This window comes from Etheostoma cragini, chromosome 17 (assembly GCF_013103735.1).
Source record: "Etheostoma cragini isolate CJK2018 chromosome 17, CSU_Ecrag_1.0, whole genome shotgun sequence".
Classification (NCBI taxonomy): Eukaryota; Metazoa; Chordata; class Actinopteri; order Perciformes; family Percidae; genus Etheostoma; species Etheostoma cragini.
Window position 1 is genome coordinate 12,704,346 of NC_048423.1, and position 16,714 is coordinate 12,721,059.

A 16,714-nucleotide genomic window follows, 5' to 3' on the forward strand; every position below is an offset into this window, starting at 1 on the left:
AGATTACCATGATATTTTTACAGACCCCAAACACTCTCAGTCTGCGCAAGAAGTGGAGACGCTGATGAGTTCTGGCACTGAGTTCTCTTCACTGTTCTTCTGCAACAATGACTTCACGCTCCTATCATGTCCTTTTCAACACACCGAGCGGAGGACGGTTGTGCTTATCGCAAAAGGATTCACAGAAGTTCTAATCTGTGAAATATATATATGTATTTAAAGTATGTACTGTATATACAAGCACTTTGTGTGTGCTCATAATATCTGTGCATTGTTGTGTTTTCTGTCCTGACAAGGACCATATTTCTTTTGCTTCCAGGTCTCTTTTTGACAAGTTATTTCTTTTGGCATATTTTTCTGCGTCTGTTGTATGACAACTATGCAAATACTGTATACAATTAATTGATCAAGTCTCAATGTAGCAATGCCAAAGTTATTGTTAGCCCTTAGTAACAGGCACCATGTAATAAACCAGTATTTGAAGAGAACAGAGCTTCACTAAGGAAAAGTTTGAGTATCTGTTTATGTTTGTCACAATGCCCAATCTGTTTAGCCATGGTCCTTACCATTTGTTGTTGATAATGCAAGATTCCATCATTTTCCAACCGCAAATGAACTAGATTTTTTTATGCGCATGTGTAACTGTGTGTGGATGGCAACCGTTTAGAAAACAATCTGAGAGAGCATGGACACAAAACCTTAGATATTATCTAATTTTTTTTAAAGTCCATTACGTAATGTAAAGACAGCTGACAGTTTGACAGTTTACTAAAAGAGACAGGTATTGAGGAGGGAGGATTAACATCAATTCCCATTCATGATATAGTTAGTCAAAATAAGTAATGTTTTTAACACTTGTTTTTTACAGTAGTTACATATATATATATATATATATATATATATATATATATATATATATATATATATATATATATATATATATATATATATATATATATATATATATATATATGTATATATAGTGTGTGTGTGTGTGTGTGTTTTGTGTGTGTGGATGAGAGAGAGAGAGAAGGAGAGAGAGAAGGCATGGAGGACCTTAACAGGACTCTGTTAACCTCAGACTCCCCGGACAAAAGCAGCTTTGTGTCTGAGAGCTGTGTGTGCAGTGAAAAGGTTTCAGGAGGTGAATGTGAAATAAGGTTTTCGCTTTTCTTCTTTTGCAACCCTTTATTTCACTTCCTCGCTTTACAAATGTATGGGTGCCATTAACAGGGAATCAAGGCCATTCAAGAGGTATATAATGGTCAAGAAGCTGTGATAATCCGCTGTTCAGATGTTGGCTGGCCGTTGAAATCTGAGCTGGCTTTCACTGGAACTGTATGTCTGTGGGTCTGTGTGGCAGCTATTCAGCTACTGTGGCTTTCACTTGAATTCCATTAAAGAGGACATGCAGAATAAAACAGAGACCTATCAGTGTAGCAAACTTCTGATTTTCCCTCCACCCCTCCCTCTTTCAGAAAGCTCAATTATTTTTGGGGGGCATAGCAGTTCATAACAATTTCTGCATTTATTACGTGACAATTTAGAGAACAGGAGAACAGCATGTTATCTGGATTTTCATGACTCACACGCACATACTAAATATAAGGCGGGAAGCTGCATGGACGTCATTCTAACAAGGCTTTTGTGTAAATCTTAACTGGGCTGTATTAGTGTGGGACAGTGATGATGTTGAAGGTTTACTACAAGGAACCCTGCGGTGAACATACACACATTAAAACTGTCTGCCTTCCAGACATCCAGAACAATTACAGCAGGCCTCCATATGCCATAGTTCTCCGAACAGAGGAATAAGATCAGTGTTTGGTTAGTTTCAGTGGATGAGCTATTGTAACACGGGTTTAGTGGAAAGCGTTTCCTTACTTCATTAGCACCTGGTAATTGTTGAATTGTGGGTTACAATTTAGTACCCAGATAAAACCCTCTCTGTTAATCTCCCTCTTTGATGCATCTCTTCCTTTCCATATTATACTGTTTGCCGTAACTCTTTTAAACCCCCTTCTGTTACACTGCTCATTCTGAATCCCTACTATCAGGTGAGGTTGGTTAGCAGGCCTGTGTCGCGCTGTGACTTTGATAAGAGATGTCTTGTTCCCAGGCCTGCATGACCCTGCTGCCTTCTGTCAATCTGCCTGATGGGACCTCAGGACCCATGGGGGCTACAGGGAAGCTTTAAAGATGCTATCGTAAACCTTATAAAACCTGATAACATGAGGGAAAGGACAGAGGAAGAGGGGAGAGAAACAGCTTTCTTTCTGTCACACTTTGCCACATATAGTAGCTGTAAAAAGGTTAAAAGGAGATAAAAGGAATTGACTTTGCATTGTGGAGCAGGGCTGACTCTTTGACCCTCTGTGTTACTGGTAATGAGAGGATACAGAGGAACCATGGCTGCATGGCTGAATGGTTTGTTGGCTATACTGTCTGCTGTGTTTTTTTTTAACTGAATATACTTACCATTCCCGACCTGTCGCATGCCGGTGTGACGTCATTAGAGCGTCATAACTATTATACTCACGTGTGGTTGTCGCGACACTATAGTCTTCTCCTAAACCGACTTTACTGTTTCTATCGACTTAGTAAAGGAAGAAAAAGGTCAACAATGGCAAATAGAAGAAGAGAAGCACTTTGAATTCTTCAGAATGAACAATTAAGTGACCTACTTTGTCGGATCAAGCCTCATCTTAACCCAGTAAGTTTACAAGAGAGACTTGCTGTCACCCTGAGAGTCCTGGTATGCGGTTGCCCTCAAACTTGTGCATGCTTCCTATTTCCATGTTGTCGTGCAAGACCCTCTTAAAATCCTGGCACATTAGCGAGACCTAAGTCATTTTGACGACACATCGGCGTGCAAATGCGGCGACCATAAAGAGGACTTAAAGGCTCTGACACACCAACCCGACAGTCGACCGTCGGCAGAAAGGAAACGACGAGCGCAATATGTGGGTCTGGCTTCGCCTGGATTTCAAAGCCAACCATGACGGCGGCTTGTTATAGTTCACCGGAACGTGTTTCTGAATACCTTTTATGCGAGAAATAGTTTGAAAGATTTTTGTTACATTTTTAGAGGCGTTTGCCACACTTATTCCGCTTGTCGTTTCCGGTAATGTTTTAAAATGAGTGCACTGATTCGCTTGTCAAGGGCTGGCACTCCACCAATCAGATTAGTCATTGAGTCCGCATTTCGGCCAGACTCGAGTCACCAACCTCGCCAGACTGTCCGACAGTCATTATGCATCTTAATCCTGTTTAAATTGTTTTAGGAATAAAGTTTAAATATGCATGTTGGGGGAATTTGCTCATTCCCGTTCTTGCAAAGGTTCAGATGAGGAGATTCCCACCTTCATATCTATCCACTTAATAAGAAGCTACAGCAGGAAATTTCTTGTCTTTGTGCTAAGCTAAGCTAACTGCTGGCTGTAGCTCTAAATTGAATACACATGGTATCAATCTTCTCATCTGAGTCATCTGGTAATAAGCGTCTTTTGCTAAATGTTTAAAAGGCTTTTAGGTGAAGCATTAAAAAAGCTGTTATCATCCAGTCCTCTGGACATTCAGTAAAAAAAGGAGTTATCTTTCGAATTCCAAAAACATAAAAGCTCCCTTACCATAGCTACATCTCTCTAATCTCACTCCAAAATAAGCTACAAATGTTGATTGTATGTGAAGGCATGACAGCTACCCCTGGAAGAGATTAGAGAGTTTCCCTTCTGGTTCCATGTCTGTGGTTGAGGCTCTGCTTGGCAGTTTCTATTGTCCTGATATATTAGGTGTCCCCTCTACAGAATTAATTTCCAAGGTTTGAACTCTATCTGCATTTGCTTGTCGGTGTCTGCCATAGGGCTAATGTATGAAATGAAACTTATACTCCTTGTGGGTAAATCGTTCATATTTGCACAGCTGGCCAGGGGCTGGATGGAAAGACTTAGAAGTGTTTGGACAACTAAACAATGTTAATTTGAAACCAATTAACATTCTCCTTCAGTTCGGGTTGAGGAAGATATTTGCAACGCTTAACAAGAACAGAGAGCAGCATGCTATACGTTTCCATCCGTGAAATCACAATCACCATGCAGGATCCTACTGCATAGTTTTACAGAAAAAATGTGGGATAAGAAACAGCGATTGAACTTCAGGTTGTTCTCTCATGTTCATATATTTGCCCATATGTCAAACTGTGAGTGGTTAAGTGTCTGAGACACTATTGTTTTTTTGCTATGTTATGTTATTTTGGCAGAAGTAATTATTTTTGTCTTTAATTTAATCCGTCTGGGGCTTAATGGAATGATCCTGATGTATTCGGCTGGTTTCCTGTCCTGCCCCCTGCCCCCCAAACAAATACACTTGTAAGCACTCCACTCAAGCAGTTATGACTTGTAAAGACAGCTTGAGGCCATTTCGTCCAGCCATGATCCAACGTGTCCTTTAGGACAAACAATATCACATGCTACTGAGACCACACTCCGGCCTCATGACAACAGCTTGGGGCTGGACGGTGGTTAAATGGGCTTCCCAGCGGGTCTAAAGCTCAATCCCCTGGTGTATGATTTATGAGGGGCTTCCTGAAAGAAACGTGGGGGAGTCCTCATGTAACTATGTACTGCCAGTGTTAGTTTACAGCAAATGGTTGTGTCACCTTGATCCCTTGAATGTGGTCTTTCTAAAAACGAACACGGCAGCATGTGGTGGCTGAACGTACTTGTTTATGTAGAATGTTAAATAGCTTTTTCTGAAAGGGTGGAAAAATCGGCTTCACTCAGAGACGAATGCATAACATCAGTGAGGTTATGGTGATCAGTGTTATTCATTTATTATTATTAATTATTATTTATTCATTCATTATGATGATGAGTGTTATTTTTTTGCATTCACTGATAAATGTGGGCCAATACAAATTATTACATATAAAGACAATAGGGTTTTAATAAATGACAAAAAGTTAGAATTTAGCCTTTTATTTCAGGAACAACAGGAGAATATACTGTCTCTTTAATTTACTGTGAAAGTCATGAATCCTCCATTATAAATCATTTGGTCTGTTATAATTAATTATATGATCAATTAGAAAGCTAATAACTTAATAAGGATGTTTCATGTGTGTGTACAGTGTGTCTGTATTTGTCTTTGTATCAGCGAGAGATGTTCACTGCAGGTTTATCTGTCTGGCATTCGTTTAGACTGTGGTCATCCATGTTTCATGGGGTCCTCAGGGATACATCTCAAACACAGACTCAATTAGTGAAGCGATTCTGCTCTTTTTCACATAGAAGAGACTTGTTTGCCTCTCTGTGTATTTGGTCTTTGTCAAGCGTGGGTGATGGTCTACATCAAGTGTGCAGGGTTAAAAAGACAACATGGGTGTAAACAGCTGCTTATCGCATGAATAAACAAGGAGCAAATTTGACTTTTAATAGGTGTTTTTTCATGCACTCATGCAATTCACTTGTCTTTGACTTATCTTTGACTTATCAGTCAAAGGTTGCTTTTCAAAAGCCTTGTTAACCTCATGCCAGCTGGAGTAGTACACGACCTATGACGTTTATCCAAGAGAAAATAAACATCTACCTTGCCAACATCCATTCAAACTATTATGAACTATTTTTTTAATTTGTTCAACAGAAAATACAAACACTCATACAGCACGTTTAACAAAGCCAACCACTGTTTCTGATGCTGACATAAACCAGTCAATCGTTTTCTATCAAACTTGCATCATTTGTTTGCGTCATGGTGCAGACAGACAAATTGGTTTTTCTCTTAGTACAAAAAATAGGTCAGAAACGTTAACTTTCTAAAAACCTCAGTTTATAATAATCATTGCTTATGTGATTTTTTTTCCCCTACATGTGACAAATGACGGTATGACGCATATAATAATTAGCACATGTTTTTACAAGAGCGCATGACCTCTGTATCCATTAGCACAGGTCTGGCACATGTTGGTGTGCTTATGAGGTGAGAAGGGGCTATATCTAAATCTGTGAATAATACATGTGAAAACAATGACATGGGTAAAACTTCATCATTTGCCCTCTGTTTGCTTTCTTATTCCCTCCCTGTCTACCCATGATTAACTGAAATGTCTGTATTATTGTGCATATGTGACTGCACATATATTGCATGAGTACGTATCCATGGTATACAATGTATTCTTCCAAATTAAAGCCAGACCCCCTGTAGTGATACATAGAAGAGTGACAGCGCTGAGTCAAGATGTGAAGGCGCATGACTGCTGACAGCAAACCTCCTTCTGTAATCCCACATCATGTTCGGATCGCTCATTCACACATTGTGTGCGGTCGCCAGAGGCCCCAGTGCTAGAGGTCAGGACTGTAAGTATATATCAGAGTGCAACCTCCATCAAATGAAGTGACCGTGAAATTTGGACAAGGTGCAGTGTTGGGCATCACTGGCCAGCTAATAGACAATTTTTGTTGTTGTATTCTCCCGAGCATTTCAAGGAAATTGTTTGTGTTTAGATTGAAGTGTTGAGTTGTAGTTATGTACAATTCATATTTCTGTTGATGCAGTGATGGACAAAGTCTTCAGATCGTGTACTTATGTAAAAGTAGCAACAAAACATGCATCAGAAATGACACATAGCATATTAGAACAAAATGTAGGCTACTCAAAGCATCAATAGTAAATGTACAGCTGGCTGGATGCAGCACATTTGTCTGAGATATGGTTTTTGTTGCACACTGCAGCCAACTCTTTTGCGTCACTGACAGCATTTTCACTGTATACTTAGTGATAGAGGATTTAACCAATCCATGTTTCTGTTTGTTAAACACACTGACCACATCTCACCATACCACTGACGGCAGCTGAAACGTGGGCTGTAAGTAAATTTCAGGCTACATACCTGTTGGCCTTTGGGCATATTTGTTAACACTTAGTTTTTAGTTAGGTCGACGTGTCCTGGAGCAGATGCAAGGGTTAACGGCTCTGCTGAATCACCCTCTGACCTCAACCCTGGGAAGAGCAGGTTGGGAAGAGGACAAACTATACATTCATCAGGTGTTCATGCCGCTTGAAAACTGCCTTTGATTTCTGGGAATGAGGAAGATTTCTCTCAGTGCAGGTGGATGAAGGAAATGGGTAACTACAACAATGATGTTATTGGGAAATCATAACACTTTGTCTGGATGAAAACCAGGTAATGGGTAATGTCATCCACCCTCAGTGAATAACACCTACCAAATTCCAATTCCAAGGGATAGACTGAAACAATTATAGTCATTACTACTCATGTTGTTCCAGTAACAGAATCGTGTTCCTTCATATTTATGTAAGCGTTTGCATAAAGGACGTGTTAAACTCTTGTGTTTTGCTGCTGTGTCTTGTTAAGTGTAAAAGCACATTTCATGTATGACTTATGACTGTGCTGAGTTCCTCCATTTAGACAAATGACCCTGGCTGAAAAGGGGCTCTTGGGATCTTGCACCTCATATTCACAACCTCCACTAAAACCTAGAAATGAGAGCTTTGCCTTTTTAAGCGTTGCAAGCACTCCGTGTTATGAAATCCCGCTGACCTCGTTGTTAACCTCCCACCAATCACTGAAATCAATCTTTTCCTCTTACACCTTTCCATCTCCAACCATGCCCCGCCCCCCCCCCCCCACCCCCTCTGCACTTTTACATTAGACACTTAACAATTAATTGAAAGAGAGATGGAGCAGAGACCCCCCCATTCATTAACTTATAGGGTGGCCTAAAGCCTTTGCACATAAATGTTTGCATGGAATCCTAAGCCATTTAAATAGCCTAATGAGTGTTGGCATGAAAAAACTTTTTTTTAAACTTTCAAAAATTAACAACAATTTGGAGCCCCCCCCCCCCCCCCCCCCCCCCCCCCCCCCCCCCCCCCCGCTCTCTGGGGACCCCCTAGGGTGCCCCCCTTCCATGATCTATTGTTGCCATAGCGACCGGCCCAAGCGAGGATGACACGTGATAACAGGGTCACAGGGAGGTAAGGATGTCCTTGCACCTACGAGCATGTTTTATAACACTGAGGCCTGGAGAGAGGGTTAAAGCGTAGCCCTGACCCTGCTGATGGAGAGCTTCTGTGTGGTCAAGCAGGGTCACAGGTTCACAGAGGAGCAGCGTACAGGCAGCGCATCTATCTAACAGCAGAGCAAAACACGTCACTCTGACAGTGGTCACATTCTCATCCATCTTGGTCAATGGCGCACTCAGTCTTTTCTCTGCATGGTTCCCCCTATTCACCACTTCCATTATTTCTCTATTGGAAGCTCAGTGGCTGCATAGACACATGAACGTGCTATTTTCTTGTCTTTTGGAATTGGATCTTTTAAAAGGCAAAACAGTGGATAAATATACACTGTACATCTTTTCTGTTATATAAAATCAAAAGCATCATGTTCTTGTTTGTACTTTATGAGCCCATCTGTTGTCACTCATAGCTTGTTAGCACATCCAAGAACAAAGTAAATAGAGAGCATTCCTCCTGTGTGTATTCTCATAAGTCTGATGTGATTTGAGTATGTGATGGGTGTTCACACAAGTATACACACACTCAGGACGTGCTGTAGCTGTTATTACTATGAAGTCAAAATCATAATCGTACAAAAGCAAACTTTTGCTCCCCTCTCATTGGGACGAGTTTGTGGATGCCAGAATAAACGATGTCTAAAGTTCTCTCATCAGATCTGTCTATTCTCATCACACTGCAGGGGATTACCGTTGGAAGTCATTTAAATTCATGTTCCGGGAATTAAGAAGTTGGCCAACATTCAGGGTATCCTGAGAGGAATCAGATAAACTGGGCCATTGGCCGCATGATGTTTATCAAGGCTTTTTTTAATGGATCTAACAATAAAGTTAACAAATCCATCTCACTACGATGTTTGACTCCGCTTTCACTGCCTCACAAATTGAACATTAAAATTGCTCTCTGGTCACTAATTGTATTCTTCAAAAATGTAACCTTTTTACAGGACGTGTTCCCATATGTGCCTAAATGCATCCATTTGCACAAACGCATAGAGAATGTGCATGCAAACTCGCAAACTGTCAACTGGAGCGCTCTTCCTTGCAGGTTGTCCTTGATCGAGGCCTCCTCTCAGTGGTATAATTGGGCAACCAGGTGCCGTTAACAAAACTCGGCAGCATGGAAACATTTAACCAGGCTGAAGAACGGCCCTCACCCCGACCACCACACACACTCATAAAACTTAGCCATATGTGAAGGATAGGGAGGATGATGGCTTCTCTTTTGATATTCTGTAAGAGGGCAGCTGGCATGACTAATAACATGGTGTTTATAATGTGGTGTATAATAAGACATGATTCTACTCTCTTAACCTGTATCTTGAACTTAATCATCCAATTTTATAAGCCGTTTGTAGGCATAGCTGGCAATTGTAAAAGGCAACCATGGGATTAGGGCTTGTGTTTTTGCAAAAGACTGTACCAAAAAGAACACACTAGATATGATCCAATTTCTTCCATTCAAGTAATTTTATTTCATGCATTCCTTTACTTTTCAAAATATGCGTCAATCCAAATCCCTGATGATCAGTCAAACAGGAGCTGTACATGATCTCGTCTGGTTTTCAGTGGCCCAGAAATGTAGAAACACAAAACTGATCACCATCTGTTCAGGCTCCTGAGGATGTTGACTTCACTCCTGGTTTTGGGCCTTGACACACACAGACACAAATGGTATAGACAAACACACATGCCAGATCTAATTGTAAAGTAACAGGTAAATGGTTGCACACCAGTGGGTATGTGAGTGTGTGTACTGTGTGCTGTACAGTATATGTCCATTGTTAGTTCAATTTATGATAATTTTTGCTTGAAAGATTTTTTATGTTTTGTATTTTGTCATATTTTGTGATTTTCAAGACATCTTTGACATGTCAAATCTTGGTTTTCTTGCTTTTTAATTTTATTACATTTTAGTTTTTGGCCAATCCACCTGTTAGTTTCCTGATAAAATTTCAATCAGGAGAAACATGTTTGCAGATATGCAAATGCAGTTTATTGTAGCGCTCAATAAAATGTAAAAAGTCTTTGGCGATCAGAAAAAAGAGGACATTTCATATATCTGTATAGGGGTAGAGAACCATCAGACCCCCCGATGGAATCTAGACACCGGTGGTGGCAACAAAGGAGCCCGAAGACCAGACTGAAGGAGGCTGCGGACCGGTCAGCTGGAGTAGATGACTGGAGGTGGAAGGGTAATAGAGGGCTGCACTCTTTGCCTGCAACGACAGCTGAATCGCAAAGGGAGGCACGGATTTTTAAAAGCAGGGTTGTGACTCTGTGATTGGCAATGCAATTTGTGTATGATTCGGATTGGTTAAGCCAGAAGGTGAAAGCCTCCACCAGCTGATTCCATTTTGAAAAGAGCATTGTTTAAATTAAGTCTTCCTGAAACATTTACACTGAGCTACATGTTATTTCTGAGAAATGTTAATTGCAAATTCGTAGTTAGTTACTTAGAGTTTTAGTTTCTCTCACTGATTTGTTACTTTATTTGGTCCATGCCCTGACAATTTGTACTATATCCGTGAAAACATTCAATCATGACGTTTATTCCCTAAACCCCCAAAATCACTTTTTTTTCATTACTAACCTTAAACCTGAACCCAAGTTTGAATAAACCCTTTCAGAAAAGACAGGAGGGGCAAGGTGAGGTGCTTAGATTGGGTGATATTCCTAATATTTGTAATCTTTATATGTTACACACACACACACACACACACACACACACACACACACACACACACACAGGCACACACACATAAAGAGAGCACAAAGAGACACTGTTAGAGACACTGCATACGTTCTCGCACAACAGATGTGCGTGATTATAAGCTGTGGTCTGTGATTGGTCTCCATCAATATTAACAACGTTAAAATGTTTAATATCTCTAAAACTGGTCTGACTGCAGGTAATGGTGTACACAGTGTGATGGGTAAAACCTTTGCATGTGCTACAAGTTATATTTTGGCATGGTCAAGATGCTTTGCCTGTATTATTCTACTAAATTTCCCTTATGTGGTAGATAAATGTATCATTACTGTATTTTACTATCCCCAAATGGACATGCAGTAACAGGATTTTGCACCTAATTCCAAACAGACCCTCAATGTGTTCTGTGACAGGAGGTCAACCAAAACCTGCAGTTAAGCTTTGTCCATCACTCTACATGTACACACTACATTATGATATACAACAGCATTTCCCCAGGAAGGAAACCTCCCGTATCCACTGTCATGCAATGCTCTCATAGTCTATCACACTCAAAGGTGGATTTGGGATTGTCAGCATCAGCTTCTCTTTGTCTCTTTTCTGAAACCTCCACATTTTATGAAAGTAGAACTTCTGTCTCAGAGGACCTTCTCCATAAAATCTTGACAACCAGGCCAGATTACCATGAAAGCTTTTCTTTTACTCCTGAGTTGGAACAAGGAAGAAATGAAGAGCAGATTTTTATGACTTAGGTTTGGACATTGTTGAACGATGTTACTGTCTAAAACCTTTTATCTGTTTACAATGAAACACTGCACCATCTCAGATATTATCACAAAAACGATGATACTACACAGATTTGTGAAGCAAAGGAAGAATACTGCGGGTTTTGTTGAATCTTTTATTCATATTTTTTAATCATTTTAGATTCACTTTCTCTTTTAATAGCTGAAGAAGGCATGTGTACCAAAGCCAACATGGGCCAACCGGGCCATGTGGGAGGCTGCCATCAGTCTTCAGGGAACAGTGGGGTCTGGGTTTAAACTCTTGGTTACAGGGCAAATACTCCATCTTTTAAGACTTTGCACTAACCACAGAATAACTACTCATGGGACAGAAATGTTGTTTCATACAGAAAGAAAAACAAAATAAAAAAACATCTGATTCCCTCAGTACCAAGGCCAAACTCTGAACTTGTTACAGTTCTCTTCTCTGTTCACTATCAGTGCGGCAATCTAATTGAATAATAATGTACTGTATACTTTATTTTGCCCCGCAAGGGGCAATTGTGTGTACTGTACATGTGTGTGTATATATATGAACACTCGAGAGGGACGGTCCTCTCACTATATACTGCATTCCTTATCCTAGCCTTTGTCAGACAATAGTGTGGCCCTGCAACTGCCCAAGATAATGGCCTGGTATAAAACACCAGACTGGTCTGACAAGGTGCCGTTTGTCCTCCTCCCATTGGACGCTCTGGGCAGCTGATCTGATGCCATTTGTCATCAAAAAGTTAAGTTGTTTCTGTTAATTAGTCTTTTCTGTGAGCTGGTAAGAAGACAAATCTAGCTCAGGAAAAATTCTTTCAGGAAGACCTAACTATTAATTGATGCACTCCTAAATCAATTCAGCTGTTATCCTAATAAATTTGTATTTTATCGTGCCGTGTATACCTGTCGTATATCTGCAACAAGTCTCTCCTGATTAATCTCAGCGTAAATCCTTTCAGGAAGCCCTCACTCTTCATCAATTCTCTACCTAACAGGAATCAGCTGTTGCAGGCATTTACCTCGCTTCTAAACCAGAATCAGAATTGTTACACAATGGCAAAGGGCCAATTACAGAGTCACAACACTGCTTTAAATAATTGTTTCTCCCTTTGCGATTCAGCTGTCGTTGCGGGCGAAGACTGCGACCCTCCCCCCCCCCCTTCCACCTCCAGAAATCTACTCCACCTGACCGGTCCGGAGCCTCCTTCGATCTGGTCTTCGGGCTCCTTTATCGCCACTACCGGTGTCTAGATTCCATTGGGGGGTCTGATGGTTCTCTACCCCTATATATAGATGTACAAAAGATTCAAATGGAGATGTAGTCTAATCGCCAAAGACTTTGTACATTGTATTTTAGGTGTACAATAATCTTATTCGTATACCTGCAAACATGTTTCTCCTGATTGAAATGAAAGACAGACAGACTGAAAAGCTTATCATTAATTAGGAGACAGGTAAAGAGGCACTGAGTGATGGAAAAATTAGGAAACACAGTTTTTCCTCATCATAATATGCTGCAATTTAACATCAAAGGGCAGATAGTGATCTGACAACACAATCAGCACAAAAAGCAGCAGATTACCTAAGTAGTATGTGATGAATACACACAGCAGATCAAAGTCACATTCACTTATTGTAGAGGACGCAAACGTCCTGACTCAGCGCTGCTCAAATGAAAACTGGCAACAGAAAAGACATGACAGTTTAACGAAAATTACTTATTTGACTTGACTTGATTTAAGATGTCAAAGATTAACGCTCAGTAGTACATGCACACACGTACTGTTGTGTGAGAATCTGGACTAGATGGATGCTAACGTGAGTTTTCAATGTTGTCTTCAGCCAGCTCATTTACATCTTGCATGAACCGTAATCAAGATTTCTCAAACTCCACAGTCAAGTCATGCTCTGGCATTAAGAATTAAGTAATACCTTATTGTATATGCTGCCGTTCGCCTTCTCTTTGCTGTGTCAACACACGCAGTCTGAAGTGGCTGTGGCTCAAAGGTAGAGCAGGTCGCCCTTGACCAGAAGATTGGTGGTTCTATCTCAAGCTCTTTCGGCTACATGTCAAAGTGTCCTTGAGCAAGACACTGAACCCCAAGTTGCTCACCGGATGCTGAATGTGGTTGTCTGCTGCTCCTAATGCTTAGAGTGGGTAAAATGCAGAGATGGAATTTCTCTACATTGTACCGTACTACATTATGTGGCGAGTAATAAAGTTTCTTTCTTTTTTCTTCTGAAGTACAACCAATACATAAGCAAGCAACTATGAGAAATATGTTTACACTACTGTAACAATGGACTGGAATTGACTACATGTATGGGAGAGGAGTTTATGATGAACCCAATTATCAAGTGAGTTTCAGTGTCTTTCAGCTCATTGTTTTGGTTTTCTGACCCACAAATTAGTTCACCCTCACCACTCTCATCAGTGTGATTGATTGCCCAACAACCACTATAATTCTTCCTTAAAGCTGTGGGAGTTCTGAACACTGACAAATTGCAGCCTCATACTGATTTATATAATCTCTGTTGACTATTAGACATTATACTGACAGACATTACACATCCTCTTTTTTCTTCCCAAAACCTTTCTCAATTATTCATATCTGTTTTACAACCACATATTTTTCCTTCTCTTTCCCATGTCTGTGCTTCATCTGTCTGGAGGATGCTCCTGACCTTTTGGTATTGTTATAAATGGTATCTGTGGAAAAAAGAGCTTAGAAACATGACACTTTTCCTTATCAGTGTCAGCCACAGGGGTCGACATGTAAATATCTCATGTCATTTAGGGCCGCACTGTACCAACACATCTTAATCACTAGGTGGCTCCATGCGTTTGTAAATCGGGTATTTAGACTCCACCACGGCGGAGTACCTGTTGTCACGACTGCAGGGAGGTGTAATAGTCACAGTATGGCCAGTTAGGTTTATGTCTTCATATTCTAAGAAATATTCAAGTATTCTACTGAAATTAGCAAAGTCTTTCAGATATCTTTCATGGCCCTCCCTTAACGTTAAGATATAAAACCGCCAGTAAGAAGTGGTTATGGAGATGTTTCCTAAGCAAAGCAACTGAACAGAGTGGTAAAGCTGCTGGTGTAATTTAGATTAGAGCTGTTTTCACTGGTTCTGACAGGCACCAGACACCTACACAGGACTGAGAGGGACTGGATGGGAAGGAAATGAGGGAAAATGTATATATATGTATATATATATATATATATATATATACGTATATATATACATACATACATACATACATACATATATATATATATATATATATATATATATATATATATTCCTGAAAGAATATATATATACATATATAGAGAGAGAAAGTGAGAGATGTGAGAGGGAGAAAGAGAGAGAGAGAGGCATGGCTATTCTGGTCCCCTGCCAATGGGCCCAGTGGAGGGAGGGGGAGATTGGTGTGGCGCCACGGTAAGGAGGTGTAACACAGGCATGATTTCAGGGTGAGAGAACAGGTCAACAGGCGAGTAAAAGTTTAGGTAGTTGTTCATAGAGGTCATAGGTCAGGCTGTGTGAGGCTGACAAGAGAGGAGGCACATCTGTATAGCTGCACGGACCAATTAGAAAAATTAGAGTGTATTTATACTGTAACATTAGATTTACAGTCTCGCTAGATGAAAATCAGTCCCATTTACATCTACAACTACTCCACCTTCTGGCATATGCTGACACCTGCCATAAAACCATAGACCGTTAATATATATACGGTCTATGCATAAAACGCATGATGTACAGTAAAAATCAGCAATGATCCCCTCACAATACAGATTGACGTATTACCATTCATTGTGCTTTTTGTGACTTTTTTTCATGTTATCATGAGAGCCTAGCATTTCAAATACACATAAACACCCAGCCCGCTAAATAATTTAAACCTGATAATGGCAGAAGCTCAGGGAGTTGGGTTGGGAATCGGAGGGTCACTGGTTGAAGTCCACATATGGACCAAAGTATGGTGGTGGACTGGAAGCTGGAGAGGTGCCAGTTCACCTCCTGGGCACTGAACTGAATCGGGGTGCCTTTATATTGGTAGCCCCCTCACTCTGACGTCTCCAATCTCCTTTAAGTGCATGTACAGGTACTGAGCATATGTGAGTAAGTCAGGCCAGTGTGCAATGTGTCGATTAACAACAGAGTGTAATTTGTAATTTCCTCTTGTGGAATTAATAAAAAGTACACATTAATATGTTGACCAAATTCCGTGGCATGTTGTCCAATAGGCATAGTTGTTGAGATGTTTCAGTCTGGACCAAATCAACAGGACAACATTGACATTTCTAAAGAAAGTTGTACCATTAAATGGTGGTATTTCATTTGTTACTGCACATCTTAACACCTGCCGTATCTGCAGCACTGTTCACACAGAATCACTTATACCCTTTACCATTAATGCCACAAATAGCCTGAATGCCGAGCCGGAAACAAGTGGAGCAAGTACACACAAGTGTCTTTGTTGGGGATTTAAGGAGATTTATATAGCTTACTTTGGCCCCTACCAAGAGTCATGGTGAGTGAGCTCTGGGACTGTTAATGCTTGTTCCACTAGGCCTCTGCGGTGCCCGAACAAGCTTACACCTCAACCAAACCTCGGTCAACTGATTATGCGGGCTTACATTTGCACATGTGTAAGTGTGTCAAAGGGTCTCTGTTGGATCTTGTGCCATTTTATCCCATATCCATTGTGTTGGTAGACTATTCACAACATGCAGAGAGCATTACTGTAAAGTGAACTGCAAACTAAGGGGAATTTGTTCATCATTTTTCTAACTTTAAAAACTTTTTTTTTTGTTCAGTGACTCAAGCTGCTCTTTCCTAAACCCTAATTCTTGATGAAACAATGTTTAAATGAAGAATGCTCCATGTCTGACTGTGGCTTGAAAAATAACAAAAAAAATGTTACTGATCTAAATCCTCCCAACAACGTGAAATCAAACAGACAAAAAACAAGATAAACTGTAGGTAGGGAACAACAAATTATTTGATTGAGGTTTAAGGTCACCAATCTCCTCGGCAGTTCAAGGGGGCATACAAATTACTGCTAATTGAGAGAGAGAGAGCAAGAGAGAGAGAGAGAGAGAGTTTGTGTGTGTGTGTGTGTGTGTGTGTGTGTGTGTGTGTGTGTGTGTGTGTGTGTGTGTGTGTGTGTGTGT